This window comes from Simochromis diagramma, unplaced genomic scaffold (genome assembly GCF_900408965.1).
Source record: "Simochromis diagramma unplaced genomic scaffold, fSimDia1.1 OVJJ01000571.1, whole genome shotgun sequence".
Taxonomy (NCBI): Eukaryota; Metazoa; Chordata; class Actinopteri; order Cichliformes; family Cichlidae; genus Simochromis; species Simochromis diagramma.
In genome coordinates, this window is record NW_024386885.1 from 1,755,149 (window position 1) to 1,779,415 (window position 24,267).

A 24,267-nucleotide genomic window follows, 5' to 3' on the forward strand; every position below is an offset into this window, starting at 1 on the left:
GTCATTTCATATACAGTAAAGATTCTGAACATCTGAGTAATTGTGTAGTTAGCCTGTCACTTTTTATCTGAAATTCACTTTATAAATGATCTGTTCATAGTGTATAGGAGTAATTATAGGCTGTGCCTTGTATTACGGCCCTCGGGGTGCTTCCAGATTAGATGTAATTGATCTGTATCATGCACGATTATGACTGCCTGCCCTCCCAGATTATACCGAGTCGTACTTGTGCTGCTGCTGCTGCTTATTTTGGACGAACAAACAAGGACACGGACATTTTTTTTTTAAGGTTTCAAAGCTGTTTTCAGTCATGGGATGTGTAACATTGCTGGCTTCATTAATAAGCATTCTTTCCTTAGACATTTTCACGTTAATGCCCCTCATAGTTTCTTTCAGACATAACCACAACTGTGACACAGAGCCCCACAGTACCACACTGTTTTTCCATTCCTACAAAGCAACGTGACAATGATCCGTTTGTGTGTGTAACTCCATTGTGGAGGTCATGAATGTTCATTCTCTCTACATGCTTTTATCGCCTGTGTGTTCTGCTAGACATCAAACGGGAGACATAGAAATGATCTGTTTGCAAAAGAACAAATCTTTTCTTGTACTTGTGTATAAAGCTACACTCATGTGTGAACTTTTAGCCCCAAACTCACAGAAAAACGTGAAGCAGAAAAACAAATCGACTGTGTTTGTGTTCATGGAGCCAAATTGTCACTTTTTTTGGTGACACGATGTTTATAAATGATATTTACTGTAGGAGGGATATCTTTATGTGCAACACATATTTTGTCCAGACTAAATGGGGACACATCATCATCGTCATCATCATCATCAGCTTAGACCCAGGTCTAAGTCATTGCAGGAGATAACCTCAACCTAACCATGTTTTTTGGAGAGAAGTCGAGTTTTTCTTGTTTCAAATAGAAAAAAGTGAATCTTTTGATGAGTCAGAGTGATTGTTTTCTTCGTTCACTGATTGCCCAAACTTGGGGGAACAATTTAAAAACAAGAAAAATTACATTTCAAAAATGAGATATTCTGATTGACTTGGTTAGAGTTAAGGCTGAGGTCGTCACTGATGACAACATAGAAACTTGGACCTCAGAGGGTTAAAAGAAGCAATAAATGTTGTATTTTAACCTGAATGGTCATATTTGCAGCTAGGCGTTATGTATTGTAAGTACTTTTACTTACATATTCAAATGTCACATGAACATTTGAGATGTGTATGACTTGTGTGAGCAGCTAATTGCTGATGAATTGGTATCCATAAGACTGAACAAAGTTGTGTTTTAATACTAAAACATGGAAACTTTAGATTACATTTCCAAAAACTGCTGCTGAGCCTGTGTTTGGTCTTCACCTGTGCAGTGAGTGTCTCCTTGTGACATTCTGTGAAGTTGTACAATTTTTTGTTCTCCAATTTGTAAATTTTTTGCTTACACACTATTTGGTCCTGCATGTGAGCCCAGGTGTTGCGATGCAGTTAAAGCTGCAATCTTGTCGAGTGTCGCCAACCCTTTTAAACCTTGAATTCTTTGCAAAGATCCCACAAGATTTCTCTGTAGGCTTTTTTTATGGCTGCTTTGGGGTAAATGTACATTTGTCACACTGTGCTCCTTTTATTTAGCAAGCTTATGCCACTGTTACGATGCAGCTGGTTAAAAGTCACGGTGGTGTCGCTGTAACATCAGTACTGGTGGGTTCCTGTGTTTGACTTAATGACATCGAACATTCTTGACATCTGTAGAACTGATGTTGGAAAACGTGAGTGTGACGAAGCCCGTTTAAAAGTAGAGGACGTTAACTTTGAAGCAAAAGAGCTAGAAGTGCAAAAAAATGCTAATTTCAGTCCGTTTCTTGTGCTTGTTTTCCATTAAAGTGTTAGAAAATGTTTTTCTTATGATTAGATGCTTCTGTTCCTTTGCAGACAAAGAAAGTTTGGTCTGGAGACGCGTCACCATTAAAGTTTTCTGTGAAAACACTCAATAAAGGGAGAATCTGCAAGGATATGTCACATTACACCCAGGGAGGGAGAAACATGAGCTGCGGAGAGTTTACTCCAGTAGTACGCAAGTGTGTGTGTGTGTGTGTGTGTGATAGTAAATCACAACATTTTTAATGATGATTGCTGAACTAAGATAATGGATGTCATGGTGTGGTATGAATTAGACACTGTAAGTTAACCTTTAATTGACTGTGGGCATGCATGAAGGGAAAGCTTGTTGCTCACAGGAGAGCGTGTAGTTGGGCTCTGCTGCTGCTGTTTGGGTTTAATCCCTGGGATCAGAAATCGGTGAAGAGCGCTAATCGGCGGCCCAAACAGCCAGGCTGTGATTAGCTGCCCACTATCCCTCACGCTGGAGCCACAGTTCCACATCTGTGCCATGACAGGATTTGGAGTAGGTGCCAGAGCTGGCGGCGTTCACAATGGGCCAAACTCCGTGAGATTTAATGAGATTTACTCCCAGAGACGGGAGGATCACTGGGTCTGTGATGAGCAAAGGCCACCGGACCTGGCAGAGTCATAGCACCATAGCATTGTTTTGGTAGGCAATATGTTAATCCCAATTAGAGGTGCTGTGCAGCAAGAAACCTCACATACCACTGCGCTCTATTCACATGGGAGACAGCATGCACAGGACGTACACAAAACAAGCTGATCATCATACTTTTCATTTTACTATAAAGTATAAAAAGACGGTTGCCCTGACGACAAACACTCACATAAAACATGAGTTTAAATGTGACGTGCGTTGCCCGTGCTCAGTCACCACCACGACAGGTTTAAAATGATTACATTTTTTTGCGTGTTCTTCCAAGTGTTGCATATAATAAGTAAAACAAGATAAAAATTTCAGTGTAAAGCTGATCTAATAGATAAAAAGATGGGAAATATACCCTGGAAACTCGCAAAGTGAGTTTCTGTAAATAAATCCACTTTTTTTTAACTGGTGCATGTATGTAGTGGAAATTAAGTGACAGCAAGTAGGAGCAGACAATAAAGTGACGCCTTAAGAATAAACCTTAAAAGGAGATTTTGCTGTGCTATTTCTATGCTGCACAGTCAGGCCTCGGCCTTTTCTCTGCTTTGCAGGTCAAAAAGTATTTTTGGTCGTGCAGTCTTCTTTTTTTGCAGACATAAATACTTGTTATATTACACACCATTTTAGTCGTGCTGTCTTTTAAGCCGTTGTAATAAACAGCACAAATGTAGCGACCCGACTACCACAGGGTGAAGGTCTCCAATCGCAGAGTAAACACAGGGTCCCTCCCACCAGGTAAAGTCTAACCTCAGGAGTATGTTGGGTTCAGCTGTGTCACAAAAAAACCATCAAGCTGCACAGACGACGAGAGCAGGAAGGAAGAGCCGGAGAATCCAGTCAAAATCAAAGCTGCTGAGGGAGTCTAACAATCATTCCTGAGGTAGCACAAGGAAGACACAAATGGAATAAAATGGTATTAAATATTTACTGTTGCTTCCCCTACACACCGAGAGGTAAATGGCACCTTTACATGTTTCCGATTGACAGTCGGTTGGTCAGTTTTTACGCCTGGTTAAACTCTCTCACAGGAACCGTTATAAAAGCTCTTTACATAATTGAAAACAGCGAAAAATTAAAGTTAATTATTGTTTGGAGGGCAGCGAGGCGCAACGAATACAAAAGAGAGCGAGCCTCTGGTCCGTCCCTTTTTTAAATGCGCAGCTGAGACTGCTTAGCTTTTTCCGAGATCATCATAACAATAGTGTGAGAGCCATAAAACGGAATTTTACTCGGAACCACAAGAATAAATGTAATTATGTTGCAAAATACTTAGAAATATATAAATGCCACTTAAAATTTAGGACCTTGAATCAAAGCTTTCGGGCGGTTTAATCAGATTTTAACGTTCCCTGTGGAGCTCTCTGCCTCAGCTTGGCTCTTGAATAAACTTGATTTAATTCCTCTTGTTCAGAAATGGACAGCTCACTTAGCTCATCCATGCTCCGCCGCAGACACCATAAGTTATAGCTTCGCTGCATCGGGTGCCTCTGTGTGTCGAGCACAGTGTGTGGCGTGCTCGGCCATCACAAACTGGCCTGTATGTGGGAATGTTTGCCTGCTGTGATTTTTTTTTCTTAATCTCTATTTTCATGCGATTTCCCTTCTGTAACGTTGTGTAATGCAATGCAATGCAACCACCTTCTGGCAATGTATCTGTAATGTGCCAGAAATAAATGAGTTAAGGGAAGAGGAGGGACCTTACAGGCAAAGCTATTGTGCAAAGTGATGAACAAACTAATTAACAAGGTGATTAATTGGCTCTATCCAGAGGTAATGAGTGGCTTTACACTTGAGGTTCAGTGCAGGCACAGACGAAGGAAAACGATGGATGCTTACGCAGATTCTCCTGACGTTTACCCAGGACGAAGAGGAAGTTCATCTTTTTAGTATTAGTGTGATTGATCTGGTTTGTAAGGGATCAGGGGGAAAGGATTGCTCCTGTTTGCTTGATGAAATTACATTTCTTTTTCTTTTTTTTTTTGTACATTAACTTCAAAGTTGATCCTTTTATCTTTAGAGCGCGCAGCAGGAGGTGGCGTGTTGTTGAGAGGGCCCTTAACTACTGAATGAAAAACCACCTCAAAGACCTGAAGATTAGAACGGGGAATTGAATTTCCTCCTTCAATCCAGCTCACCAATCTTTCTTCAGCAAATATGAAAACCAAATAAGCCGCAGTGTGGTATAATACTGTACATCATTGCGTTTAAAAACTAAAACAAAACCATGGGTATTTTGGAGTGAGATTAAAGACGCATTTTTGAAATTATAGTCATGTTTTTTTTCCTTTTTTAAAAGTGAAGGGAGGCGGAAATTTCCATCAATAGATGGCTCTTGGTAATATACAAAGTAATGAAGACCTTTCCATGTCGTAAAAGCCTCTCATTTCAAACCACTTCACTTGGAAGGCGCACTCAGCAAATCCCGTCTTTATGTCTAGTTAATGTCAATAGGAAAAACAAAAGGAGGCTGAGGAGAGTGGCAGCAGCAGGAAACATATGGCTAAACCCTCACTCTGCCAATCACTGTAACATGGATTTAAAAAAAACGCAGACACCAGGCAGCAGCCTGATTTATTTCCCCCCCCTTCGACTCCAATTCCAGGAATTTTATGAATGGAAAATGTCAGGGGATAGGTTTTCCATAGCCGCTATGGCCTTGTCTCATGAGCTTACCATGCTGCTCTGGTGAGTTCATGCTGTCTGGAGCAGCGATGCGAAGGGGCAGGACCCCTGCAACCCCCCACTTCCACTTTACATCCTGCTGTTTGGCTTAATGGACAAAAATATCCAAGTCGGCAAAGCTGAAACTTCAGAAATCATAGCAGAGTTGGTTGGTGGTCCTTTTTTGCTTTTTTTTTTTTTTTAAAGGAGAACAATATTTTTGTAATTTTTAGATTGTTAGTTTAAGGCGGCAGAGCCTGGAAAAAGCATGAGTGAAGAGATCGGTAATGAAAGACGTGGAGCAGATCTGTTCTCGGTGGTCTGAACGGGCCCTCGGGCTGCTCCTTTAACCATCTGCTTGTTTCTCAGCGTTAAAGTTCAGTGTTTGGTTTCTCGTTCTATGCAAACATTTGACTGCAGAGTTTGCCTTTTGTTCTCCTTTAAACAATGTTGTTCTTTATCAAAAGCCCGGTACACAGAGTGGAGTCTTTTTCCAGCGAGAATAATCTTACAGCAGAAAGCACTTTGGCCAATCAGCCTGATCCGCTGTCATCCCAGCTCTTTATTTCTAGACACTTCAGCAGGAAAAACATTGGTACTTTTCCCCTTTCTACACCCGTGGCCTGGTAGGAATCAGCCAGCTTCTGTCTTACGTGATCATTGTGAAGGACGTTCATTAAAGATTTAAATCTCATACCTTTTAAAAAAAGCCCGTTCCTGTCTCTCGGCTGCACATAAGCACTTTGCAAAAACAGACTTTGGTGTTGCTTTGTAGAAAAAGAGCAGCAGTTGAATGTTATCGAGCATTTCAGCTGCTCCTGAATAATTGAACATGTTTGCTCTGAAAGGGCACAATCTGTCACCCCGGGGCATGTTGGTTCGTAGGGCTGTATGGCGCAGGGATGCCTACTGGAGAAGGCAGGGCAGAGCTTGTGGGAGTCATAAAGCGGGTAATACTGTTCATAAAAACAATAAAACCTGCTACTGGGCCTGTACTTTTATGTGCTTGGTAGACTATCTGAGGCTTTTGCCACTATGGGACCAATTTGATTTTTGCGCATTTTCTAAGCATCTCTATGTTTCATAAGCAATGACTGCATATCCCTTTTTACAGTCTTACTCTAGTCCTGTATGGACTATATGTATGTGGAAAGGCCTTACACCTCAAGTTTCAGCTCTTATTTAATGCAACTTAATTTTGTGAATTAAGGTTCCCTTTTGAGTAAACCCGTCACTCACACAGGCCTAGAGACTGGTCTGCAACCCTCCTGGCAACCTTGCTATATTCCCCTACCGGCTGTTGAGACGTTGCTGGCTGTTGGTGGGTGAAATCAGTCATAAAGACGGTGCCGCACCAAAATGACTCAAGCAATTCTGATTGCTTTCGTTTCTAGCTTTTTGCATGGAGCATCTGCAAACACTTGAAAAAGTTCTACGTGACTCCCCTGAAACGATGTGTTTCAAAAGGTGTGTCGTTCACGCTGAAGGCGAACCGCCTCCGGTTTTGGTTTCTCTTGCACTTTTCATTCTGCGAGGTGGTGTTTGGTACAGCAGCAAATACCTCTTTGTGACTGATTTCATGCAGCAACCTCCAGGAATTACTCACAACCTGTTGAGGAATACACTTTTTTCCCTTGTTGACTTGGGTCTGCACAACAGGACCAATGAACACTGTCCAGTATGTGATTACAGATAGAGAGAGACTGGGTTTGAGTCTGTAGGACCAAGAATACTATCTAAACAGAAGACTACAAGGAAAAATGGAGTAACAGATATGAGTAAACTGGGTGTCAGTCACAAATAAAAAAAACCCAAAAGGGTAATAAAGAAAAGGGGTAATGAAAGTCTGGTCAGGTCGCAGATTCAGACCTACAGGAAGTGGGAGCTTCCTGCCTACATCTACTGCTTGCATTAAAAAAATTCATATGAGCTTTAACACAATGGAAGCCTGTCTGTCTCATTAATCTTTGAGTGGTCACGAGTTCTGTTTAAAAGAAGTTAATTTCTAAGCATGTTCATCAAAGTTTATTGTAACTTAATTTCCTCAGAAATAAATAGGTTGCGCTAAATCTAAGAGTATTAAATCCACGTGGATAAATCTGACTGAATTATGACTTATGGGGAGAAGTTGTAGTGCGATTTTCAGGGATCACTGGATATTCAATCTGCTCAAGTAAGGCTGCCTCTGACTGCCCTCGCACCTCCTCCAGGGCTGTAAATAAGCCAGAGATTGCTGGGGGGATCAGTTAGATCCAGGTTGTTGAGTCCAGGTGTCAAAGCAGGAGCAGAACCACCACAGGCCTCGTCTGGACGGCGAGCTGAGGCCCCTCTCAGATTACCTCTGTGCTACAACTCCTGCTCTACCGCTGCAGGCAGCAGCCAGAGAAAACTAAGACTGAAAATGAGAGAGAAAAGACAGAGACAAAGCGATGCTGAGAAAAGCGGAGGGCGTGCTGAACCGGCTGATACAGAAGAGCTGATGAAGTGGAGACAAAAAGAGGAGAGGAGACATCCTGCTGTCAGCGAGTAGTGTAATCAGGACCAGATGTCTTTCTGCGCTCTCTTGACCGGGGGCGGATTTTCACTCCGATTCATTTCCAGTGTTTGTTGAGGGATTTAGACACGGGATTTCACCCTCTCGTCTGTGTTGTTTTGTTTCGGGTCCATTTTGAAGCCTCGCATTGAGTTTGTGCAGAGATCTGTGTCTCTAATGGCTCTGAGTTCTCAGACATTCATTCAGCTACTTGTATGTCTGACCTGTGTGTTACACAATCCCGTCTGCTCAATGGGCAGAGTGTTTTCCATGCTGATGGTGAAGACCCCCCTCTGCATGTGCTTGCCCTGAGGATTTGAACTCTGCAGTGACGTTCTGCGTTATCCAAGCTGAACCCTTTAATGGCCCTTTAAAATGTTGCACCAGCGACCTTTCGTGGGGCTTTACTTGGTTTATTCTACTGCACTGCAGAACAGCGCTGGTCAGCATGGCTACCATCTACTCATCTACTATCATACTTTCCAACTCTGCTTGGTTAATGCTTCCATTTGCAGAGACAGCGGGGCACAGTTGTCTGTCAGGCCCACGTAGTGTCCGCTGGTGTCACAACCTCTCTGAACTGCTAACTGCAACTGCAACGATTTGAGTAGGGCTTCCACGATTAGTCGATTAGTCACGACTACGTTGACTATCAAAATTGTCGACGAATTTAATAGTCTGCGCTTTGTAAGGTCCTGAAAGACTGGTACCATAGCTGTGTCCAAATTCAGGGGTTGCATCCTTCGGAGGCCGCATTTCTAGGCCGATTACATTACAGCGACGCGACGAAGGCTTACTCTTTCTGGGTCACAAAATAAACTGTTAAGATATTTTCAGGCGAGAATGTAGCTTCTAAACTTCAAATATCTGCTCGATTTATCAAGACATCACATATTTGCAAGAGTGCTCTGACTTTTTCGGAGACGTCTGTTACCCACCAGCTCGAAGCTGAAGACTGAGTTTATTAAACTCCACCGAGACAATCTGCAGATTTTATTAAAGTTTAATAAACTATCATCTTGTCTTTATTTTTAGTTAGGACATACCTTAAAAAAAAAAACACTTAAAGCTATAAGCTAATGATAGTTACATAAGAGCAGATGCATGCTTGTGCAATAAGCTCTACGTTTTACGTCCAGTGGATGCATGATCTGATTAGCTGACTAATCGCAAAATTAAACCTAATCGTGCACGTCCCTGCTGATAGCCACATCCATTTTTTTTATATGCTGTGTGGCTATCAGTTTAAGCATGTTTACATTTTAATATCGGGGTCTATGGAGAGCGACTCACTGTGCAGCCAGCCAGCTTCAGCTTCGTCTTTCGAGCCGAGGAGGTTGCTGCTCGTTAATGACCTGTGTCGGGAGTCACGAGGTTACTGCTGCAGGCTTTCTGCTTTGATCACCTTTGTTTGTTCAGGACAGTTGTGCCTTTAGATGTGGTTGAACCACAGCTCAAACAGAACAATTCCAATTCAAAATGAACCTTAATCCTCTTCTTACATCTCACAGGTTTTACACAAAACAAGTCAAAGTTTCCATGGAAACTGCGCTGGATGAGGGAACAAATGTTATTATGGTACTTGATTATCAGACCAACATAAAAGAACAGCATGCGGCTTCATAATAAAACACACACTCGACACTTTTTAGTCTGGAAGTCATGAGCTGACACTCGCTGTATCATTTCCTCCGTGTCAACAGTCTCTACGGGAGAGGAGCGATCACTCGCCCACATCCAAACTGCCATGTCAGTGAATTACCGTGAGCTCCCCTGCCTTCGCCCACAGTCTCCGAACGCTATAGCTTGCCGTTTGTCAATTTTTTAATGGCACCATTGTTAGTCTGACAGGGGAGCGGAGAGATTTGACAGTGCTATATGAAGGACACAAACACTGCATAGCCACAGGGAGGGTTTGGCTGACTTCGACAGCCAGCCCTTTCGAATACAGCCAGAAGCAAAAGACATCAGGAGAGCGAGACTGCACTCCTGCAGCTTCAGCGAGAGATGATCGAGTGCAGTAAGAGAAGAGGAACATCTCAGAAAAAGACTGCTGACATAAAAGCAGAGCAAAAAACCACTTTGGAAGAAATTTCAAAAATGTTTTAAAGTCTGCGCTGTGTTGGAAATGAACCAGAGCAGCGTTTGATTTGGTTGTTGCGCCGCTCTAAAGGGTCGAGGTTAAAGAGGTGTTCATAATCAAATTCAACAGTTATACTCATGTTAGCAAAGCATAAAAAGTGTTCAGTGACAGTTAAAGCAGTGACCTGGCTCGTTTTGCTGAATCAGTGTTTTGACTGCATATGGAAAGTACTCTGTAACTGTGAAGAGCCCAAATCCTGTCTGACATTGTAGTCCAGAGTAATGCGGCCAGCTTCTCACTTTCCAGTGCACACCGGCAGCTTGCTAGCAGGCTAACAGCAGCGTGTTTGCAGCCTGGTAATTTGATAATGAGATTGTGAGGCAATGGTTTCCAGATGCAAAGTCTGCAGCGCTTGTACTGTAGTGTGAAGCAGCTGAGGTGCCAGAGGCTTGAGCCAAGGAGGTATAGGTGCTTCAACACCTGCTGCAGGAATAGGTCAAAGGTCACAGAAGAGACACAGGTGATGAGAGGACTAAGTCAACAGCAGAACAGTGGATTATTTTAAAGTGCAAATGAATGAATCTGACCTGACATGTGAACCCTAATGACTCTCTGCACTCAACGTGTTTTCTCGTAGTTGCACCCACATTCATCCACAGATAACCAGCGAACATGCAGCTCCCGCGCCTGACAGGGCATAACAGCCAATCAGTGGGAGTAATTAAGCATAATAAGCGGCCTTCAGGGGAATCGAAATCTTTGCTGGTGTGATTTAGCATTTTAAACGGCAGCATGGAAGCAACAGAAAGAAGGAGAGAAGAGCAAAGTGACACTCTGCCTCCAAACATGAAGCAGGCCAGCCATGTCAGCCGAGGTAACTTTCTCACGTGTGTGAGCACTGTTTGTTCTCCTCACGCCGTTATTATAGAAGCCTGCTTTGCATCTGCCAGCTAAAAGCAGTTGCTGCTAATTGTTTTTCTTTTAAGGGAGGACAAACAAGAAATGTCCACTTGTTTGCATAACTACGCATGGAGGTGGATGAAAAAGGCTTATTATTATTATTATTATTATTATTATTATTATTATTATATTAGTAGCTTTGCTGAAAATTCAGCTGAGCCTTTTTTTCCCCTTTTGCGATTATTGGTTTGAAAAGCAGCTACACTAGTCAACCTGTCTCACAGTGTTACTTATTCTTTCTTCTTTTTCAGTTTAATTTGAACTACTTGGAGGACATGGTATGGCTTTGCTTTATATCTAAAGCAAAGCCATACCTCCCTTTGAAGGACCTTGAAAAGCTCATTCACGCTCTTATCACATCCAGATTAGACTACTGTAATTCCCTCTACTCGGGCCTCCCATCTTCCTCTGTTCACCGGCTCCAGTTAGTTCAAAGCTGCGCGTCTCTTAACTGGTACTAGAAACGATGCCCACATCACACCAGTTTTAGCCAACCTACACTGGCTCCCTGTTGAATATTGTATCAATTTAAAAATTCACTTGCTTACCTTTAAAATTTTAAACAATTTGGCTCCCAGCTATCTATGCGAACTCCTTCATTTGTATATCCCTAATAAGGCACTTAGATCCTCCAATCAAATGCTCCTGACGCAACCGAGGTCTCGCCTGAAGTCCAGAGGTGATCAGGCCTTTGCTGTCGTAGCTCCCAGACTCTGGAATAACCTCCCTCCTTATATTCATTCCTCCGAGTCCATCCAGTCTTATAAATTGCGTCTTAAAACGTATTATTTTAGTCTGACTTTGATTCAAACTAGTATGCTATTTCGTGGCTTGTTATGTGTTTTGTTTTTTAAATGTATTTATTTTTTACCCATATTGTTCATATTGTTTCCTGCCCTCCTTTTAACTCTTTTATTCTGTCTTGTGCTATTGCTCTGACCGACTGTGGAGCACTTTGGTCACCTTTGATGTATTATGATGTGCTACAGAAATAAATTTTGATTTGATTTGGTTTTGCTTTGATGGTTTTGTGAGACAAAGCAGTCAGTGGGGAAAAATAGACCGAGCTAATCTAACCGAAACAAAGACAGCGCAGGCTGAAAGAGCCTGAGTAATGGCAGAAAAGAAAGGGCAAAAGTAATTGTTTAACCTATGGAAGGGTGTTTGGGTTGGATGCTAGCAGTGTTTGGTGTGTGGCTGCACATCTCTGCAGCAGTTAGATCAGCTGAGCTCTCAAAAATCCATTCGGGAGGTTTCTCCCAATGTCGACACCAGAACGTGCTCCAGAAGCTCAAAATCGATGTGTTTATGTTCAAGAGGACGACAACAAAGACGACGTGGTGTCAGATACCAGGGGGCCGGTGTCCTGCAGCTTTTAGATGTGACCTTGCTCTAACACAGCTGATTTAAATGGCTAAATGATCTCCTCAGCATATCTTGAGGTTCTCCAGAGGCCTGGTAATCATTTGATTCAAGTGTGTTGACCCAGGGTGAGATCTAAAACCTGCAGGACACCGGCCCTCGAGGCCTGGAGTTCGAGACCCCTGCATTAAGCAATGAAACAAGCTCAGCAGCAGACTTTTATATATTTCATAGAACTCTAAGAAAGCAGCTATATCAACATTAATTAAATTATTATTTTTAGTTTTTGCATTTGTTGCCTGAATGTATCCAGTTTTTACAGTATGTATGTGAGTGCTGGTGGGAGCAGGCCTGGGTGTAGCATTCGGTACCTTTTATCTTGCATCTGTGTTTATAATTTTTTGTGTTGAATCTCAAATTTGAGATCAACTTGTTTAGTTTTCTTGAAAGCACAGCGAGGTGTTACCTGTGGCTGCTAAAAGACCTCCAGACTTACAGTTTGTGGGAACTGACTCTGTCATGATCTTTCCTGATCATGCTGAATAAAAAATGAAAATCGTTTTATAAATTTTTATCATTCTAAGAATTGGGAGAACCAGCTCATTGGTTAATGCCTTGTAATTGACAAGATGTTAGCCAATAAGCGTACAGCCATATCCACCACTCATGCTTCACAATCTTTGTTCACAGTGGGTACCTCCATGCTTTTGACCCATGGTAAGACTACATAAAGGCCCACATGTTCAGACAGATTCATAATAATCTCATAATACGCTGTGCAACCACCAGAATCCGAAAACCCGAAAAAACTAGAGTAGTTCTGCTCAAGCTGCAGCCCACAGTGTGCCCGCTCTGCGCAGGAACAATCACACGCTTTGCCTGAATGCGATGCGTTCAGGGAACATCTGACATCTCCCTGAACTTGCTGCACAAGTTTATTTAACTGCAGAAGAAGACTGGTGCCTTTTTAATAATGTTAATCTCAGCCGCGTCCCCGATGATCCGCCGCAGCCAGCTGAGTGTTTTTCTTTGTTACTGAAGGGCTTAGTGACCTTTTCAAACTAAGCTGTTGTTGCAGATCGTTTCCGTGATTAATGTTAATGCTTGAAAGTGTTCTTTGCGAATTTAAATGTCGAGTACGCATCTTTGCCCATCGTGTCAGCACGTTCTCTGTTTCTCGTCTGAGCTGCGACATCCACGCCGCGCATTATTCATTTTACTTCATTTTCTTTGGCTGTTAAGAACATTTTTACTGAGAGGCCAACATCTGCCATAATGGAAATGGTTTACTGAGCTGCATCAGCTGTGTTCATTCATGTCATTGTAGACGATGATATGCAGCTCCCAGCTGAGCGTGTGCGTACGTGCGTGCGACTCAATAACTTTTCTCTTCTGACGTGAAGCATCCAGCCAGAGCTCGCTCGATTATGATGCGATTAGTTAATTGGGTGAAGATGTGGAAAGTGAATTATGCGCGTATCTCATGCTACGCCACTAATGGATGGAAAATACCTCCATCTCCGACCTCATCCTCCCCACACCCTTTAACCAGAAAACGTCTCATAATTTCCAACTCGTGCATTCTAAAGCGAATAGATTTAGCGTCTCAGATTTATATCATCTTTCCATTTTGGCTTTCTCTGGCTGTCTCGGTCGTAATTTACTGTGAGGTTGCTATCGTTACTGTAACAAAAACAGCCAACCAGCTCCTGTATTTATGTGTTTTATCTTCCTGATCCTGTCAATGCCCCTCGTTTGAAAAACGGTTATTAAAAACCAATCTTGCTGTGTAACCTTTCACCAGAACATTTTTCTGTCAATCTGAAATATTGGAAGAGGCTTTTATGTGCTTCTCGATTTCTGACGTCTGTGTCGCTGTACGGTGGCTTAGAGTTCAAATTACCTTGAACAGAAAAGTCAACAGTTTTTCCAGAAAACTGCGAGCGTGATTATCTGGCACCTCCGTGATTGTTTCCACAAAAACCGAGCGGCTCTCTGAGTCGCACGCATCGGCCTGAAGCTTACCCACACTGTAAAAACGGCATAACAAATCCCTTTAACAGAGACACTGAGGGCCAGCCAAAGAATGTGGTGTTCACCACTCTGCGACTGAACAGGAAGTGTACTGCTTTTCCACAGGACTCCGCAGAAAATTGTTTTCCCATGAGCGGTGGCATGCGATCAGGTGCATGTGTTTTCTTGGCCCTGTCAGGGGAGCCAAGGAGATCAATGGCGAAGCATCCGGGAGGAGTCAGAGCTCCATCAATCATGCTCATCCTCTCTCTTTATCCCAGTGGTGCAGCAGCCAGAGAGGTGCTGAAAACCCCTGCGAGTGCGTTTTTAGCCGAATTAGCGGGGAAATAGTCGAGCTCCCCTTTTAACGACGGCTGCCCCTCCGCGTTTTCGCTGTGCCGAGGCTGAGGTTGCCGATGGCGCAGTGGTATCCGTCCGCCGCTGAGAATACACCTTTCCTCTTTGTCTCGTCCGCCTATTTAGACTTTGTTTTTTAGCGTAATTGCTTTCCCTCGGCTGAATTCATTTTCACGAACCGAGAGCAACGGGATGAACCGGTCTCCGCTCGTCATATTGTGACTCAACAATGCAAATTTCTCCAGCCTGATGTTGGAAAGCTATTGTGGAAATTTCGCTCTTTTTCTATAGCCAATGATAAAAAGGCCCCCACACAATGTAATGACATGAGCAGCGGTGTACAGGAAATTCTCCTTCATTGTGAGGTTCGTGCAGTAATTGTCTTTTATCATCTCTGCACGCATGGAGAAATAAATATTTGTGGTCATATTGGGCTCAGTGTGCTGATTTGTATTTTCCAACCACCCATTTAATGAACAGTGCATGCTGCTGCGGACCATCCGGTGTGTTTTTCTACTGTATATTGGCACAGGGAGAAAAGGGAAGAGAAAGATGAAGCTCTGCCATTTTTATCTTCTGCCGGCTGCTGTTTGTGTCTCGTGAGCTGACAGCTTCAGCTCATCTGACTCTTTCATCTCTTTTCTCTCAGCACAGCCTGCAAGTTTGCAAGAAGCACACCAACCTGTCAGCAAGCTTCTGTAGCACAAAACACTTCTTCAACAGGATGCTTGTTATCTGCACTACGATGTGGTTGAATTATTTCTTATCATCTTTAGCGTATTTCCATCCATTTGCTGCTGTGTTGATCCAAAATCCTCAAGGGAGCAGTTAAAGCCTCTTCCTTTTTTCAAAGCTGGGCTTGTGATATGAGCACTTACTTATGTTGTAAAAGCACAAATTTTGTGTGCTTAATGTTGTTATAAAATCAACATTTAAAACAACCCCATTTCCAGCTCCATAATTTTGTTCTTGCATTCAGATTTCCTGTCTTCTATTCTTTAGTTTCTCAGTATAAGCCAAAAATAAATAGCCCCTCTGTCCTCTTTCTTTTGATTGGCTGGCCAGTGTGAGGCTTCTAAACCAAACTAAATATACGAATAAAGGTTTGTGAACGTGAAATTGTCATGGTGGCTGTAAAAACTGTAACAGAAGTCACAGCAGCTCTATTTTAGCTCAGACTGTGACCCTTTTGTAAACCAGACTACTTAAGTACTTTTTAAATTATTAATGCATGCAAATTAATAAATAGAAATTAAATCTGCCATGTGTATGGATTGAACCTGGGTTACTACCCCTCCAACCTGCAGAAGAAGAATTATACACTCTATAAAAGCATCCATCCTCTTTTGCTTATCCACTTCAGGCTTGCAGGGGGCGGAGACCATCCTAGCTGCCACAGGCCGAGTGCTGGCATGCACCCTGGACTCTCTGTCCTGTCAGTTGCAGGACTCCATAAATGTATTTATTAAATATTTATTGAAGTGACATCAGGAGGCAAAAAAAAAACCTGAATATGTTGCTGAGAAGAGGAAAACATCAAATATTTGTTCATGTGAACAAAGTCTTTATTGTGTTCCAACTTTCTTTAACCTGGATAACATGACTCTCGAGATGCTGCTTTAGCATAAGCACCCTGGCTGAGGCAGACAGCAGCACAATCAGCAAGAGCTGCACAGGCTACTAACACATGTGAATACACACAGCAAAAATACACAAAAGTATACAATGTAAGTCAATTCTAAATTTAAAAACACAGGTTAAAGTTACTTTTTTTTTAAAACCAATTGCTTAATGTGAGGAAGAAGACGGTCATCTGTTACCAATCTTAATCACGTCTATTGTGTCCAGAGTCAGAGCCTGTAGAGAATTAAAGTTTGCTCTAGTGCTATTATGACCAAGATTGCCTATCTGTAAAATAAATAACAGTGGTCCAGGAACTGAACCCTGCGGGATGCCATTAGTTACATAAAGCAAGCTTTCTTTCAACCTGCACATCCTGATAATTTTTCTGACAACCCTGAACTAATAAATCTTTGCTTTAAGACTGCATCATACAGTCTTACAGCAATATAATAAAAAGGGTGCAGCCGTACTGCCCTGTACGAGATGATTGATGATCTCTCGTGTTGAAGAAATCTGAGCTGCTGTGAGGAGATGCTGACAGTCAGTTTTTCCTGTTCCCATCAGATATCTGCTGAGAGTCGTTAAGGCCTCACCGCCTAGTCTTCCTGTATATTTTTATGATTTTTATCATGTCATTGCTAAGAGAAATATTTAGTGCTCCCTTGTAGATCATTTTTCACGTCATCCAGAAGTCATTCATCACAGCATTATCACATTTTCAATGACAGCACTCCCAGTGTACTAGTAAAGAGCTGAAAGGCAGACGCAGTGGCTGATGGGGCTTTAGTGTTCTTCAGCGTGGGTTTAGCAGCTGAAAAATGGTGCATTCATGACAAGGTTATGAGACTTTTTATCATGAAACACACGAAGGACAGATTTGTCTCTTGATAGAAATGATTTTTACAGGAGTGGAACATTTTAATGTATCGCCTTAATATCAGAGGTACGTTTTAAGCATTAAACGTGATGGATGCATCCGTCTGTTCTTTCTCGCTGCCATGCCTGTTAACCATCTCTCTGCCATGCACATTTGTGGCCTCGCTGTAGGCTTCCTGGTCCTCTGGGAACCGCCGGTGTGTTTATGTACCATAGTCACCTGCTCAGGGTCTTTTTTCATTACTGATATGATTTGCATTTGTGTTGTGAATACAGCAGCAAGGCGATGTGCATGTAGTACGTGGATGTAGTTTTATGCTCGGTCTTGTAAAATTTGAGCTCAGGCATCTCTGAATCCTGCATCTACACAGAGAAACCAAACAGATAAAATGTGCCATTTTTTTATGGATTTTGATGTGTTGAATCCAAAGACGTCTACAGTTTCCTATATGCAGTTTTAGTTTTAACCATAAATTTTAAGCTTATGTCTTGTGTATGGTTACTCCTTATATATATTTATATTATATATAAACAGTGAAATCACAATAGAAGATGACGAGGTGCAGGAGCGAAGCAGACCGAGGATCTCGGGCGATCTCGGGAGAAAGGGAAACAGCAGTTAGTCACTGACAAGTGCTTAATTAGAAAACCCTCTGGTTAATAAGTGAGAGAATTTAACGGCGTGTGGAGCTTACTTGTCACACTTCTACAAAAGGCTCGGGTGGAGCTTGAGGACAGGAGGCTGAGGCAGAGATATGCGCAGGTGGGAGGTGTGGAGGTGTCCAGGTAAGCGGCGCAGGGTGCAGTGAAAGTCCTTCTGGAAAGTCCTGGGCAAGCTGGTGGATGAAGGATTGGTGAGAAGCAAATGAAGAGAGTGCAGACTGGAACCATGTCAGAGTTTAAACGAAACAAAGAAACTGCTGGTTACCATTAGAGCAGGGGGCAACGATCAGGTGACGAATCGCTGCTCCTTTAATGCGCCTGCCCGATTGACCCAAACAGGCCTCAGGTGTACCGGGTAAACCCTGCGCGCCACAGCCACGCCCAGCTCAGCCGCACAGAAAACCTAAGCCAGCTCAACCCTGACACATTTCAAATGGGCCCAAATTGGGCCACTGCTGCCAGAGTTCAGTCATTTTTGGCTTCAGTTCCAAACTCTTGGTCTTCGAACCGACTTCACAACACATCATAAAAACTAAAAACAACAATGAGTTTGATAACGTGTATTTTGGAAGTGTTTCGGCTGCAGCCCAGTGAACTTGGCAGTGAAGTCTCCTGAAATAAAGTATAAAATCCCAAACAAATGAAAAACATTTTCTTACATCGCACTGAATGTTTTTTCCCTCTTTTTTCAAGGATGGCATCTTTTTCTAAGTATCACTTTAATAGGTTTGTACTCAGCGACTGCATTTTATTTTAGCAAGGTTGAGGTTAGAGAAAAATCATGGTTTTATTTTCCTTTTTATGCCAGTGAAGAGCACAGTACTTCCATTGGTGGATTGCATTCAGACAGTTCTTTTATCTGACGCACTGCTGTCCATCCAGTGATGATTCAGGCTCATGTTGAAGGACATTTTAATGGACGGAAGGAGTCGGGGTCATTTTAAGGTTTGCAATTATTGATCCTGAAGTGAAAAGGACTCGGGACAAAGATGAGCCAAAAGACACCAAAGCTATGACGAACTTTTACTGAACACACATACAGAGATTTATTTTTGGTGCTTTAAAGGTTAACGTAAAAAGAATATCTGCCTTTGAGCTGTCAGTTACTGCTGACAGAGTGTGCCCAGAAGTTTTTATTTTTGTGGCATTTTCTTTATACGGAGACAAAATGAATGACGTCTGAATGCGCTGAAGAAAATAAACCAATCAGAGGACGAAGAAGATTGAAAAAGAAAATTGCCTGCCGGTCAGAAAGCTGCCATTGCCACGTATATCTGTGTTTGATTAATAATTCAGCTCTGGCACAGCAGCGCGGCCCATTTTAATGTTCTCAGCCATCAGCCTCACCCTTCGTTATCACCCAAATTTAGACTGCATGGAGATGGATGCTGGGCGTCAGCCCATCGACCGGCCCACTCCACCGCTGCTGATTTATGGGTTCCTTGCTATTTTGAGGTCGCAGGGGTTCGCCTGAGCAGATATCACAGTGAATGAGTTTGCTGGTTGTCTTCTACTCCTAGATGAATGTGTAGCGTCCCGAGCCCGCCAATTTTTCAGGGAGAGTGGTTTTTGATTTAAAGCTCTAAAGTTTGAGGCAAAGAAAAGCCAGCCTTCATTTGAGGACCTGATCTGTTGAAGCTTTGAGATGAGCCTAACAACACCTTAAATGGCTCTAAAATGACTGTAAACCTCCCGATACTTATCGCTTTAATCGAAACTCTCCAGACCCCTGACAATGTTGTGCTCTGCTGCTGCTAAATTGAAGCCACCAGCTTTGTTTTTCATCACTCTGCTGATTTATCCTCCAAACATACAGTCGCTCTATTTATCTGTGAGCTTAACCTTTTGCCCATGTGACTGTGCACACCAAAGAGCGTTCCACTGGTTGTCCAGAACACCATCTGGACAGGTGGTACATTTATTCAAGACAGAGAGGTATTAGTTGTCCCAGAGTCAGTGGGGTTAGTCCGGGACGCCAGGTCTGTCTCTCATTACGGCGTGACAGTGAGAGTTCTGCGTGTCCACGCCACTCTCTGACCTCAGTGAGTCTATGTCTGGGTGCCTCATTATCCTCTCACCTGGCATCATTAATACTTGTTTGCCTGGAAGGAGATGGGTGGTGGAAGTGGGTCGGAGCCCTACGGTTCAAGTATTGATGATCACTGGCTGGAGAAATTAGACAAATGCGCTTGATCGATGGAGAGAGAGGCCAAAAAGTGGCTGGAGATATTTTCAGCGGTGGTATACGATCAATAGGTTTGCAAATGACACCGAGTCCTCGACAGTGATTGCTTTAGATAATATCCTCTTCTAACACGGGGATAATGGGAAGGAAAAACTCAGTCGTGAGGATGAATCGTTGTGTCAGTTTTGTCTTAAAGGACTCATTTTCATTTGTCACATCAGCCTCGATTGGCAGCACATGCTCTCTTTGTGATTCATGGTGATGAAAGAAAGTTATTTTTTAGGCCTGAAAACAGACTGGACCACAGATACACCACTCGCTCTCTGCAGAATAGTTATTTTCACAAATGTTTCTGCAGTTTTGACATCTTATGGTTAGCTTATGGTTATGAAGATAAGATAATCGGGGTTATTAAGCCAAGTGCACCCCGTTCCTTTACAGCAGAGCACTGTTTCCCGTCTATAACAGCTCTAGTGGAGCGCCATCCAAAATGACTGAAACGCATCAGTCCAGAGCAGCAGTCTGCTGCCTTTATGATCAAAGGGCAACTGCTGATAAAAAAACACACACACACACAAAAAAATGTATGGAGCCCAGTTGAGATTTTAGCCTCTGATTGTGTAGAAAAACATCCATCGATCACCTTATGTTAACCACAGTTAACCTCCCCTCACACCCATTGTGTTGTGGCAGATGTCCGGACGTTTCTTCCTGTTATAAGGGAGTTTTTCCTTCCCACTGTCGCCATGTGCTTTGTCATTGGGGGTAATGTGATTGTTGGGGTTTTCTCTGTATTGTTGTGGGGTCTTTACCTTACAATACAAAGCACCTTGAAGCGACTGCTGTTGTGATGTGGTGCTATGTAAATAAAGTTGTGTTGAATTGTTGGACATCCAACAGCTTTCAAGGCATGATGTTAGCATTAGCCTACATCTTCTGAAAGATGATGCCTGTGGGTTGAGGACTGTTGAGGTACGCCATTTAACAGCATCCTTTGCTCCCATTGGTAGTTGTTTCAGTCGTTCACCTCAGTGCTGAGATTAATTAGGCTCAGGATGCGCCCACATCATGTCGCTAGCGGTTGCTTCATTTGTTGTCGAATTTCATTGACATGTGATGGTCTCTGGTTGCAGCATTGCTGCTGTCTCTTTCTGTAATGATGCAAAGTTAATAAAAATGTTTTAAAGCTTCAAACGCATTTCCTAACCAAAAGCCTGCGATATTGTCATTAGTCAGTAGTACCTGGCTATAAAAATAGAAACCAGAAAGCTTCTGGCACCAAAGGGCTCGTCTCGTGTCTATCGAGATTCACAGAGGAAAAGGTGAAACTGAAGCTTGCTAAAAAGTCATCCCATTTTTAGAAACACTTTTGTATACGTCTATAACAGCAGCTATTCTCATTTTTAAAAATCACACACGTGCTGCCTTGATGTGAAATGAAGTCTTTCAGCCCCAGGTGTGCTCTTACCAACGTACGGTAATTACGGTAAATGTGAGACGAACACTTCACAACACAGCAGAGCTTCATAAACAGTGGGAAACTTCACAATCAGGGTCTGGCTCATTTATGAAGTCTGAATTGTTCAGTTCCTCCCCTTTGCTTTCCATTACAAGTCCTCCTGCAGCTCTGCTGATGGACTTTTAATTTGTGGAGGCTCTTTACGTGCCTCAACACAAGAGAACAGACACAATAAACTACAGTCAGGCTGCTTTACGACTTTGCACACTTGTGGTTTTATGCAGTTGTTTCTCTTTCTCTTCAAACATTTTAAAGGTCCTTAACGTTTCAGTTTTCTGCTGAATTTTGGTTGTGGTCTCTTAATAAGGACGTCTGTGAAATAGCTGCACTCTGTGGGTGGCCTTCGCATTTTGCTTTTGTAATAGAGCACCGTTTCACAGCACACGGGATTATGTGCATGCCCTTACTCAGGCTCCTCGTGCTTTTCTCTTGTTTCTTTTTTTGGACTCGAGCTGCGATAGCTGCTGTATAAGGGGAAGCATTACAGGGTGATGCATGCTGTCCATCTGCTTTTTGCACTAATTACCTTTTTGGGGCACAATTAGAAATGATATGTAACACCAGCTACGGATGGAAAGAGTCAGGCTTTTAATAAGGCTGCAAAAATGGCTAAATAAACTGCAGCCAAATTGGATGGAACCACTAAGCTGAAAGATAAAGTTTATAGGGACGCAGTGAGCTCTTTCTACATTTTCCATTCATCAGCAGGTGAAGCTATATGATTCTATAATGTTTATATATCCAGGCTTTGCTTCTCTCGTCAGTGAAAGTATGGTTAAAATGTTAAAGTTCTTGGTTCACAGACTTTAATTATACTGCAAACTGAACCGTGTCAGAAGGAAAACTAGTAACAATATTGTTTGTAGTCCAGATGCACTGGCTAGACCTGTTTTAATGGGATAGGTGGCCTGCTGCTGATCCACCGTGCCCTACTAAAATCTCAGGTTTTAGTTTTAAAGAGTGGATTAATAAGTCGTTGATAATAATAGGGGAATACAGACTTATTTGTAGTACAGTTTAAAACAATGCAATTTAGCTACAATGCAACCTCCAGTGCAGAAAAACAAAGCCATCCCCAAGTGCCAAAAACTGCAGTCCTCTAATGACCACTTGAGTCTGGCTCCGAAAGGGAGTCAGACGCCACAGACTCACATCTGATGGATGAAGATGGATGAAGCCATCGTAACATCACTTATGTTACAATACAATGCACAAACACCGGTATTAGCTGATTATTGCTAAATAACAGACGTGCCTTTTGCACATTTCTATTGCACTGTTGTGTCTGTATCGTTCTGTTATGTCTGGGGTTGCACTGTGTTTGTTTTATTTTTTGCAATTTTTGCACACTTGCACTTTATGTGGTCCTGTGTTGATTGTCTGTCGTATGTCATATGTAGCACCACGGTCTTGGAGGAACATTGTCTCGTTTCACTGCGTATTGTACCACAGCACATGGTTGGAGTGACAATAAAGCCACTTGACTTGACTTGACTAAAATAGTCTAAAAGGCACCAACAGCATGAACGTGGTCATCAGCGTGAGGTCGATGGGCTCCACCCGCCTGTGTCCAGACACCTTTTAACCAGCGTGGCCACGCCTCTACCTGCTCCCAGTGGATGAAGTATAACCAAACTACTCCACTCAGAGCTTTTATGATTGGGGAAACTATCAACAGAGGCCAAAATATTTTTGTAGTCCAGAATCTAGCCGATGACTTCAGCGGTGCATCATCACACATGTATATGGCCATGTGTGTGCTGGTGCTGCAGGTCTGCAGCACGCAGTAGCCCACAGATTGGCATTCTATGTGAAAAAAGAGTCAAGATTAATGTATGTCAACACGACCTGACTGTAAATTGAGTCATTTTCACATCATTATCCACTTTGCCGAAATAAAAAACAGATGGTGCAGTTTAATGCTTAAAAAAATCATCTTTCCAGTTTGGACTTGGTGTTTGACTTTCAGATGATGTATTCATGTTCCCTTCAAAGTTCACTCAAGAGACGATGATTTTTTTTGTGTGTATTTTCTGTGAAGAGACAGTAAGTTTAGCATAAAGTATATTGATTGGATACATTTTTTGAGTTAACATCACTGTCTTATCACATGATCATTATGACTGAATGTTAGTTTGATACTCAGAAACATTAGTAATTGTATTTGAGGTATTTTTAAGTATAGGCATATCCAGCTAGACATATCGTACTTTCTGTCAAATTCTCCTTGTATTCGTGAGTCTGTTGTTTATTCAGCTGCAATAAGAAGTTGATTTATTTCCTTCAGCAAGTAATGGATAATGGTGAGTCGTCTGAGGCGATCGTGGCTCAAGAGTTGGGAGTTCGTCTTGTAATCGGAAGGTTGCCGGTTCGAGCCCCGGCTTGGATAGTCTCGGTTGTTGTGTCCTTGGGCGAGACACTTCACCCGTTGCCTACTGGTGGTGGTCAGAGGGCCCGGTGGCGCCAGTGTCCGGCAGCCTCGCCTCTGTCAGTGCGCCCCAGGGTGGCTGTGGCTACAATGTAGCTGCCATCACCAGTGTGTGAATGTGTGGATGACTGGATATGTAAAGTGCTTTGGGGTCCTTAGGGCAGGATCCAGTACAGTGCACCGTATCTATGACTGTTTTGCCAATCTAATAAAATCTGTTAGTCCTTTTTATTGTTTATTATCATAATATTGCATAACTGTAGATGTTAGCAGCTCAATTCGCCAGCAGCTGTTTCAGGACTTATTATATTATAAAGAATTTTTAATTTGGAGAGTGTGAACGACCTCCACTGCGTGTACAGTTTGGAGTCGGTGCCTTCGAACTGTTTCTACTTGGCAAATATCAAACAATGTAGTGACTGTCTTAAGAGGTTTTAAGAGCTTGGCTT

The 24,267-nt window shown here is 42.6% G+C and overlaps 1 protein-coding gene and 1 long non-coding RNA gene across 9 annotated transcripts in view; one reads left to right on the forward strand and one right to left on the reverse strand.

Moving 5' to 3' along the window:
• Window positions 1-24,267, forward strand: part of kcnq5b (potassium voltage-gated channel, KQT-like subfamily, member 5b) — a 124,456-nt gene that overhangs the window by 53,517 nt on the left and 46,672 nt on the right. The window lies entirely within an intron of this gene.
• On the reverse strand, window positions 16,302-17,891 carry LOC120734606. The gene is made up of 2 exons (XR_005696045.1): window positions 17,719-17,891; window positions 16,302-17,619 (listed from the first exon to the last, which is right to left on the reverse strand). It is a non-coding gene; the product is annotated as an uncharacterized LOC120734606 (long non-coding RNA).